Consider the following 9,464-nt stretch of genomic DNA (forward strand, 5'->3'; position numbering starts at 1 on the left):
GGGGGGGTGAGGGGGTGGAGTCAAATGGCCAAAAGACTAATCATAAATATTAGGGGAGGGAGAGAAGGGAAGAAAAGTTATGCTTAATGACACCGCCCACTAGTAAAGAGTGAAGAAAACGTCGAAGTGCCTGAGTCCCATGTTCCTGCTCTAATACGTAGAGGTTAGAGGTCACAATGAAATATTTCTTTGCTCATTTTATCTTTTTCCTCTAGGAGGTGGGAGCAGTTTCCTTAAGTCACAGCTAGGCGGGCAGGCTCCAGAGCCAGGAGGCCTGAGTTCAAATCCTGACTCCTCCATCCTCCAGCTGGGTGACCGTGGGCTTCGGAGCCTCAGTGTCCTCATCTATAAAATGGGTAGAATGTAACTACCACTTAGAGCTGTTGTGGGGACAACATGAGACCACTACCTACAGGGCACAGAGCCCTGAGTGAGGATTCCAGCCAGGGCCGTCTGTGACGAAGGCCTGGGGACACACTGGGACCCACAGGACCTGCCTTCCTCGGGGATGCCCGAGACACCCAGGCGATGGAGCAGAGCCCTGACAGAAGGCGCTGCCGGGATTAATCGGTTTCACCCACTTGCTCTGTTGCTTCTGACTTTTCCTCCTACAAAGCTGAGGCTCCAGAAAAGCAACCAAATATCAAAGGGCACTGGCTGCCGAAGCCAGGTGTCCGAGGGTGTGGGGCAGGCGTCATTCCTTAGCGTCCAGTCCAAGAGCAGTCAAACGACCAAAAGACAAACCGTAAAGATTAGGGGAGGGGGAGAAAGGGGAGAAAGAGCTACGCGTAATGACACCACCCGATCATAAAGAGCTAAGGAAACTTCGTCCCGGATCCTGGCTCTGCTCATTCTCTTACCGGATAGGTATCATTCGGGGCCCACCCAACACAAGTCCATTTGCAACGTGTTCCCATCAGCGAAAACGTCCTTCCAGCCGAGCCTGCTGACCAAGCTGGGCGATGCCGCTTGAGTCTACAAAACAGTCTGAGATCATGAAACGCCTGTCTTCTGGGGGCAGTAGGCCCTAAAGGGAGCCGCTAAGGAGGGGCCGGGACTGTGCTGAGCAAAGAGCAAGCTCCTGAAAATAAGGGTGCGGCCTCCCCAAGCGCCTCCTTTTCCACATCTCTACCCCCAGCCGGCACAGACGTCAGGGAGCCTGGCGCCCACAGTCCCTGAGGCAGAGCCAGCAGGCCCAGGGGAAGCGCCTCAAACAGGCATGGCCTGAGCAGACATCTAACTGCTGAGACCAGGGCACCCAGAGGGCCCCCTGCAAGGCACTGGGTGAACAGGCGGTAATCGCGATCCCAGGTCCCCGGGGCCAGGTAGGCATAGAATTGAGTGGCTCGTGCAGGGGAACCATGACAAATATACCCCACCTGCAGAAGCAGCCCCATTCCTCCCACCACCAGGGTTGTTGCCAGGCAGATCACAGGCCTAGCAGTCCCAGAGCTGCCCATTTGTTACGAAAGAGAAGCAAGAACTCTGAATGAATTTTTTTCTGCGAAAGCTCCAGATTTTTAAACGTTGGTTTATTTCTTTTAAACACAGCACAGCCCAATCAAAACATATCCGTGGGCAACACTGGGCCTCAGGCCACCAGTTTGCAGCCTTAATGGAACAGGCTGGAGGAGAGACATAAAGGAGCACGTGCTCAGGTCTGCAGGGACCGCGCGACCCTACCACTGCACCCCCTCGCCTCGCGTGGGACAACTGGAAAGGGGGTCGCGTACACAGGCCTGTTTATCTGTGGTCACAAGCTCCCCCATCAGGCAACACCCACGGCCCGGGGCTGGAACCTGTCCTCCAAGAAAAACCTCCACACTTGGCTTTTCACTGAGCCGGAGTCTCCTCCTGAACAGGACGGATTTCCGCGCGGGAGCAAGGACCTGCGCATGCGCCCAGCTCCAGAGCGTATTGATAGAGTTTCATAAACTGCAAGCGATTATTTTGTTTCATAAGAACAATCACTATGCAAATGAAACCTCCAGCTAATACAAACTGGGCTGTTAAATTCACTTGCCAATGTTCAAAAAAAGGAACTCGACCAGGCCCTGACCAAGCACTAAGAAAATGTTTAATCACAAGATACATTTGGGCGAAGAAATTAAGCAAATAAGATGTCCTGACTTTGCTCCCAAAGCACCCCCACCCCCTCTTTTATTCAGCAAGACAATGGTGACATGAAAAGGTTCCCAGAGGACAGACAGCTGTCAAGACTCAAGGAGGAAAAGGCAAAAAACGCAGAGGCTAAAAAGGGCTCCCAAATTTAAACGGCCCCCTCAAGGTTCACCCGCCCGGTTTTGCACATTTGGTTTTTGGCAGCGGTGTCAGAAGGGAGGAGGGGGAGAATGTGCAGGCGGGTCAGGAGGGCTGGGTGGGTGGGCATGCAGGGGGGGCCCCTGGAAACTCCTGCTGGCTGAGGCCCCTGCAGTTGGCAGTGCTGGAAGCCGGGACACATCCTGTGCCCTGAGGTGCTCACAGGGGCCAGGCCTGGACCACAGGACTGGGACTCAGGATGGGGCCAGTTCCCAGCTGGGGACTTCCCACAGCCTGCTGCAGCGCAGGGGCCAGGCATGGGGACCCAGGCAACACCCGAGCGGGACACAGTGACGGGGCAGTCAGGCAGGACCCCAGAGGAGGATCTCAAGTCCTTAGGGGACCATGCAGTTACCAGCCTCAGCATCAGGACGCATTTGAGAATGTTAGAGCAAAGTAAATCATCTCATCAAGCTGGGGGGGGGGGGCTCAAACCCCTGTGGTTCCACCCTGTACAGCCTGTGTGCCCACAAGCAAGTCACTTTCCCTTTGTGTGCCTCAGGTGCTGTGACAATACAAGACGATCATATACGTAAATGCTTAGCGGAGTCCCTGGAACTTAGTAAATGCTCAGTAAAGGTTAGCTATCTGGTCCAAATCCCTGGTTGCCCAGAGAGGGTTAGTGGATTTCCCCCGCTTACACAGATTGACTGAAGACCCAGAACTTGACCCCAGCTCCACGCTCCCCAGCAGAGATTTAGGGGCAGAATGGGTGGGGGCTGGGGCCCGGCCCTGCCCGAGGCCCCTCTGGGAAGAAGTGCAAGTACTCGCCAAGGAGGTGGTGGTAGGAGGGACCTCTGGAGCCGCAGCTCCCTGGGGCAGGGGGAAATCGGAGCCCGGCCCTGGCAGGGCCTCCCAGGGGCCCGGACAGGGGCAGCTGTCCAGAACTGTCTGTCCATGGAGGGGGCAGGGAGGCTGCCACTCGGAGCACGCCGTGTGCCAGTCCCTGGGGCCGGGCCGCTCAGCCTGCTGGCTCCATCCAGAGCCCGCCCCAAGGGATGCTGGGGGAGGCGGCCAGGATCAGAGCCGCCGGCTGTGCGCTCCCCTCCCCCAGCAACAGGGGACTAAAGTGGGTCAAGGAGGAAGGAGGGGGCCCAGGAGGGCTGGGGGAGGGGCCCAAGGAGCTCAGAAGGCACCCAGAGGGAGGGGACCAGGGGAGGATGCCTAGAAAAGCAAAACCATGTGTGCAGTGAGCCTTGTGGGGGCCAGGGCAGAGCAATGCAGTGGCTGCGGAGGACTTGGGGGTTCTCAAAATCACTTCAGAATTAACTCCATGGGGGCCTTAACCCCGGCTGTCCCCAGAAAGCTGGTCCTTCTCTTTCTCCCAACCCCTGACCTTGGGAGCTCCAGTGTCCCCCAACCCCTCAGCCTCTTCCAGAGCCCCACACCCCCCCCCCCCGCCAAGGGTTCTGTGAGGGGCACTCTGTCAGCATCACCCTCTGGCTCAGACCTAGAGATGCACCCAGCTTGGGCCAGCTGTCCAGCCAGGAGGTGCAGTCTGAGGAGGGTGGGGAGAAGCAATCAGATTGACCCATCCTGGGCCCAGGCTCAGCATAACTACAGTGGTGCCAGGCCAAGGCAGGCCCAGTCACCAGGGAGAACGGTTAAAGTGGGCCCCATGTGCCCCCAGGGGTGTCCTTGGGGAGCCTGGTGTAAAACGAAAGGGAGGGAGGCAGGAAATACCAAGCAGGACTGTTCCTCCTCAGGAGGGGAAGCCAGGCCCCAACCCTTCAGGGGCAGAGGCTGGGGGCCACAGCTCCAGAGGGAGCCAGGGGCTGGTGGGCAGCCTCCACCCCTGGCTGGCTCTGGCCCAATTATCAGCTCCTCTCCCAGCTCCCCCACCCTCATGGCCCAAAAAAAAAAAGGGAAGAACCACCCAGGCAACTCGATATGGTCCAGAAGCCTCCAGGGTCCCTGGGTTCCAGGAAGCCGCGCGCGGGAGGGGGTGGAGGGCAGGGAATGCAGAGGGTCGGTGCCCAGGGAGAGGGATTTCAGGAGGGAGGAGAGAAGGAACCGCTCCTGGCCTCTCAGCCAGGACAGGCACAAGGAAGGGCAGCCAGGAAACTCAACCCAGGAGGGCCATGCACCCTCGGCTTCAAACTCAGGCTCCGGGAAAGACGCAGAGGGGAAAGACGCAGGCTCACAGGCCTTGGGCCCAAGGGGCGGTTTGTGTGGAAACAGAGAGGCCCAGAGACGGGGCCCTTTAAATCTGTGAGTCCCTCAGCACAGCCACCCACCCCCAACCACCATATCCAAGATTCCTGGGCTGAGCCAGCTGGACTCTTAGGGCATGGGGGTGGGGGTAGGGGCACAGAAGGGAGGGCTCCCTCCCCAAATACAGCAAGCCAGCACCTCCCACCTCCCCCTGGGCAGAGCTGAGGGCTGGCCTGGCTGGGCGTGCGGTTCCCAAGAAACCAGGAGGCAGGTACAGCCGTGTCCACCACCCACCCTAAATGTCCCAAGGACCTGGCGTCACCCTCCTACCCCCAACCTGTCCACGCTGCTTCTCCAAGTGAACTTCAGGAGCAGGCCCAGGCAGGCAGGGTGGGGGAGGAGCGGGGTGTGGACTTGGCCATCAGCTGGGTCCTCAGGGGGAACGTGATGTTACCAGCCTCAGAGTTCATGACTGTTTATGGGTCTGTCTCTTAGCTCAGCATGGGTTCCTGGGGGAGGGGGCCCTTCCACCAGGCGTGCAGAAGGTGGCCCTGGGAGTGACTCACTGCAGACGCCACAGTGTCAGGCAGCTTGGCTGTACATGTGGCCTTGGACCTGAGGCTGACCCTCAAAGTCTCCTCACTGGCAAGATGGCAAGCACCATGGTACCAAGCTCCCAAGGCGGTTGAGGAGATTCACGCAAAAATGTGTATAAAGCACTAGGCATGCACCATGCACACAGTCAGCCTCGATAAATGTTACAATGAATGAATGAATGCCCTGTGGCCCAGGCCACACCTGTGTCCACGAACACAGCAGGCCTGGAACTCTCCTAACAAAAATAAGGTAGGATTGGGGGTAGACAGGCCCAGCTTCACCCCACAAGGCAGAGTCGGGAACGACCTCAAACTTAGAGCCCACGACGGGCCTCACATTCCCCAGGCAAGCCTGGGCAGCGGGTATTTTGAGCCAATGGAGACAGGAAATTCAGAATAAAGCCCATTCAGATACTCAATTCAGACTGAACCGTGGACACGGCAGGCACGTGGGGACAGCTGTTCTCTCACTGGCTGGCTGGGGGTCCTGGGGACGGGGGCAGCTCAGGGACTTGGGTGACAATGGCAGCATCTGAATCCCCCCTCCACCTCCAACCCTAATGGTGCGCAGAGGGGGCCCCAGGGCCTGGTGGGCCGGGCCTGGGGGTCAGGACCCCTGTTTATGGGACATGGGGGCCCTGACTAACGCTGGCCAGTCTGCTGCACGCGTGCTGTGTGAGTGGGGCAAGGCCACGGGTTCCTCTAGAGCTGCCTTTCTCATCTGGCAGTGAGAGGGACCCCTGCCACCTACTGCCCGGGTACTTGCGGGGCCTGTCAGAACCTCTGGAACCATGCAGGGCACAGGGGCTGTGCAAATCTCCGGGGCGTTCGAGCTCAAAGCCCCACCCCCAACAGCCTTCTCTACTATCCCCTCTGTGTCTCCCTTCATCTGTGCTCCAGCCCTTCCAGGAGAGCCTGTCACACTTGTCCCTGCCCCTTCAGACATACACACTCCCAATTCCCCCAGATTTGGTGCCATCAGGTACCATGTGCAGGGACCATGGCCTTTCCCTCTCCCTTCTACCCACACAGGGCTGGGCCCAAGGCAGGGGAGGCAGCCCTGGGAATGAGTTCCGAGCCAAAGGGAAGCCATCCACCTCCCTCTGCAGTTCCCTCATCCACCCAGGCCAGCTGACATGTTGCCTCCTCTGAAATGCCTCCCAGGACAATGCTGTCCAAGGCTGATAAGCCAGAGCAGTGTCTCCATGAAAAATCACTTTATTGGTGTAACTGTTTACACTGTATTATCAGTCTCGCCACCCCACCCCCAACTAAACTGCGAGCTCCCTGAAGGCAGGCACCCAGCCCCCTTCACTCATCACTGTGCACCCAGCAAAACCAAGACCTAACACAGAATCAGAAATATGCATCCAGGGAAGGAATGATGTCAGGAAGGGTCCATCCAGGGAATGCATGAGTGAGTTCACTTGAAATGGCAAACCCAGAATCATGACTCAGACCTGTTTGCAAATCTGTCTGTAATTTCTTGAACACATACAAATGCACTCAGAAAGACACCCCAAAGCCCATATGCCCCACACATGCACGCCTGGCCACCACGCAGGGGCCCAGCATAGCTCTGGGGCCAGAGTGCCTGCCTTCACATCCTGTCCAGTCCTAGTTTAATTTGCCACTCTGTGCCTCAGTTTCCCCCTCTGTAAACCGGGGATAATCACAAGACCTACCTCACTGGGTTCCTGTGAAGCTTATATGAATTTATGAGTGCGAAGTGCTCAGATCAATCAATGACATTTGTTTTTATTATACGCCCATGGATAGGCCCTCTCGGCTCTCACCTGCCCAACCCCAGCCCCGCCCCAAAGCTGAGGGCCCGTCGGAGCTCCAGTCCCCAGAAGGCTCCCCCAAGGTGCACATCTGGCCAGCGTGGGCCGGCCGCCAGCTGTGGGCTAGACACTTCCACTGCCCGCCCCTGCCCCCAGTTCCAGGCCTGGGACTCTGGAGTCCTGGGGGCGCCAGCTGGGCCTGCCAGCCCCAGACTCGGAGAGGCAGAGGCCCGCTGAACAGAACAAGCCCATGCCCCACCCGGCGGGGAGGCGTGAGCCAGCGCCACAGCCCGCGCCTTCCCAGCCGGCCTCCCGCCGCGCACGCTTTGTGCCCAAACCCAGGCCTGAGTTATTGCACGGCAGCCATGGCGCCCTCCCAGGAGGGGGCTAGCCTGACGAGTTCCCAGGACGGCTCCCTCAAAGGGGTCCCGGTCCGCCCCCGCGGGCCCAGCCACCTCGCCGAGCCCCGAGCGCCTTCCCCTAAAACCCCTCCCCAGCTCCCTCCCGGCCTCCTGCCTCCCCCACCTCCTGGCTGTCCCCCACCCCTGACCTCTTCCCCTGTCCCACCACCTTGGTCCTGCTCCCTCATTTCCCAGGACCCAAACCATACCAGGCGACCCAAAAGGGCCCCCAGATCCCACCTCCAGCCCTGGAAAGCTCTGCTGCCCCCCGCCCCACCCTCCTGGGGTCACAGCCCTGGCTTGGAAAAGGGTTGGATTCTGGGCTGAGCCTCTGAGGGAATGGGCTGTGGGAGCCTTCTGGCCTCATTTAGCCATCTGTCAGGTGGGGGTGGGAATGTGGGTCCAGTGCCAGGCGCTGGGGACACAGCAGTGAAGGCAACAGGCAGGGGCTCTGCTGGGTGGTGCTCACAGCCAGGCTGCCCAGGAGGGACCATGCCCTGAGCCCTCGGTGGTGACTGGCACAGGGTGACATTGAGATAAGACTGCAATGGTTTGGGGAGGAGGAGGAGGACCACGGAGGCTCCTGGGGCAAGATTAGGAAGCTGCCTGTGTCCAGAAAAAGCCCCATCAAACCGATTCACCACCCAGAGAAGCCTCTCTCTGAGGCCTGGACTGTGCCATAGAAACCAAAGGACTGGATCACTGGGGTGGAGGTGGGGGTGGGGGTCCTCCCAGAGTGGGAGGCAGAGGCCCCGGGGAGGTCCCCCACCTCCCACAGCCCTCAGCCCCTTCAAAGCACCCATCACAAAGGCTTCCAGCTCCAGCTCCCCTCATAATCCCCTCATCACCTTGGACTCAAGTGTCCCCTCCGGATGGCTCTGTCGGGACAGCCTTCCCCACCACTCCCTGCCTATCCCAGGACCCGCTTTGCTCCCCAGAAATGGTGTTATCGACTGATGTGCTTGTAGATGCCCCCCACCCCCACTCCCACTAGAATCAACTGCCTGTTTGCAGCTGTGGATTCAGCACCATGAACAGCGCCCCGCACAGAGTAGGTGCTCAATAAACATGTGTGGGATGAACACATAAAGGAACAAACGAGCAAGCAGGTCATGACAGTCAACCTTAAAAGCCTAGAAGCCCAAACTGTACTCAGATAAGAGGGTTCCATAACAAATGATCAAACAGGTTTGGAAATAAAAAACTAACGGTACCCCCCACTTTCTGCAAGTTCACGTTATACCACTTCACTTGACGAAATTAGTACCTGCTTTTTAACACATTAGTACCTGTTTTTGATAACTGAAAAAAAAAAAAACCTAAGAGGATTTTTGCTATTACGAAAAGAAAGGTGAAAAGTGAAAATGGTCCAAGCTGCTTCCCTGAGCTACTTCCCGGAAACCACACTCAGCATCTCAGCATCAAGCCCCGCGGCTTTGAATTTGTCTGTGAGCATCTGGGCTTGACTTCGACTTATTTTGTGCATCCATTAGCAAGACATACTAAGGCATCTATCAGAAAAGCCTGAGAGAGCTTGTATGGGCGTTAGGCTTAGCGTAGAGCTGGCTATAGTTACAGAAAGCACGTTGGTATGATTTGGTAGGGTATTTTTGAGTTCTGGGAATGCTCAAAAATCTTCCCATATAAATTAGTGGTAATTGTTCTCCGCTTTCTGGCGTTTTGGCTTCCGAAAGGTCTCACAGGGACACTCCACCTCGGGATACTGGGGAAACTGTCTGAGCATCTCTGAGAGAGTCCCACGTTAGCATCCGTGATGCCCTGAGAAGCCCTGAAAGTTAAAAACTTTTAACTCTGCTTCACGCACTGTTTGCCAGATGTGTTTGGCCACAGAAAACATTTTGTTTATTCTTTTGGTGGAAGAGCAAACTCCTGGAATGCGTTTGGGGAAACACTCACTTCCCACCCTCATGACCATGGCTGTGCACATGGTAAACTGAATCTTAGAACGGAAAAGAGACTCACTTCTGTCTTTCCTCAAGGTCAGGTCTAGCACAGTGCTTGGCACATAGTAGGCATCCCCAAAATACCCGAGTGGACATGAAGTGAATTCATGCGCGAAGTCTACCAGCCACGCGCCTTCCTCTGCCCCTGTACTGACAGTCTAAACCATGCAAGCAATGATGAGAGTCTCTTGCCCCTGGAGGCTGGCGCTCCCTCTCTCGCTCTCTCTCTCTCTCTCTCTCTCTCTC

General features: G+C 57.3%; 1 protein-coding gene across 1 annotated transcript in view; it reads right to left on the reverse strand.

The window, feature by feature from the left end:
• Positions 1-4,824, reverse strand: part of ZNF423 (zinc finger protein 423) — a 319,048-nt gene extending 314,224 nt beyond the window's left edge. The window contains exon 1 of the mRNA XM_019643449.1: positions 4,804-4,824. The gene's annotated coding sequence lies outside the window, so the exon portion shown is untranslated. The remainder of the gene's footprint in view (positions 1-4,803) is intronic.
• Positions 4,825-9,464: the final 4,640 nt, after the last annotated feature.

Source organism: Hipposideros armiger, unplaced genomic scaffold (genome assembly GCF_001890085.2).
Source record: "Hipposideros armiger isolate ML-2016 unplaced genomic scaffold, ASM189008v1 scaffold_4, whole genome shotgun sequence".
NCBI classification, from domain to species: domain Eukaryota; kingdom Metazoa; phylum Chordata; class Mammalia; order Chiroptera; family Hipposideridae; genus Hipposideros; species Hipposideros armiger.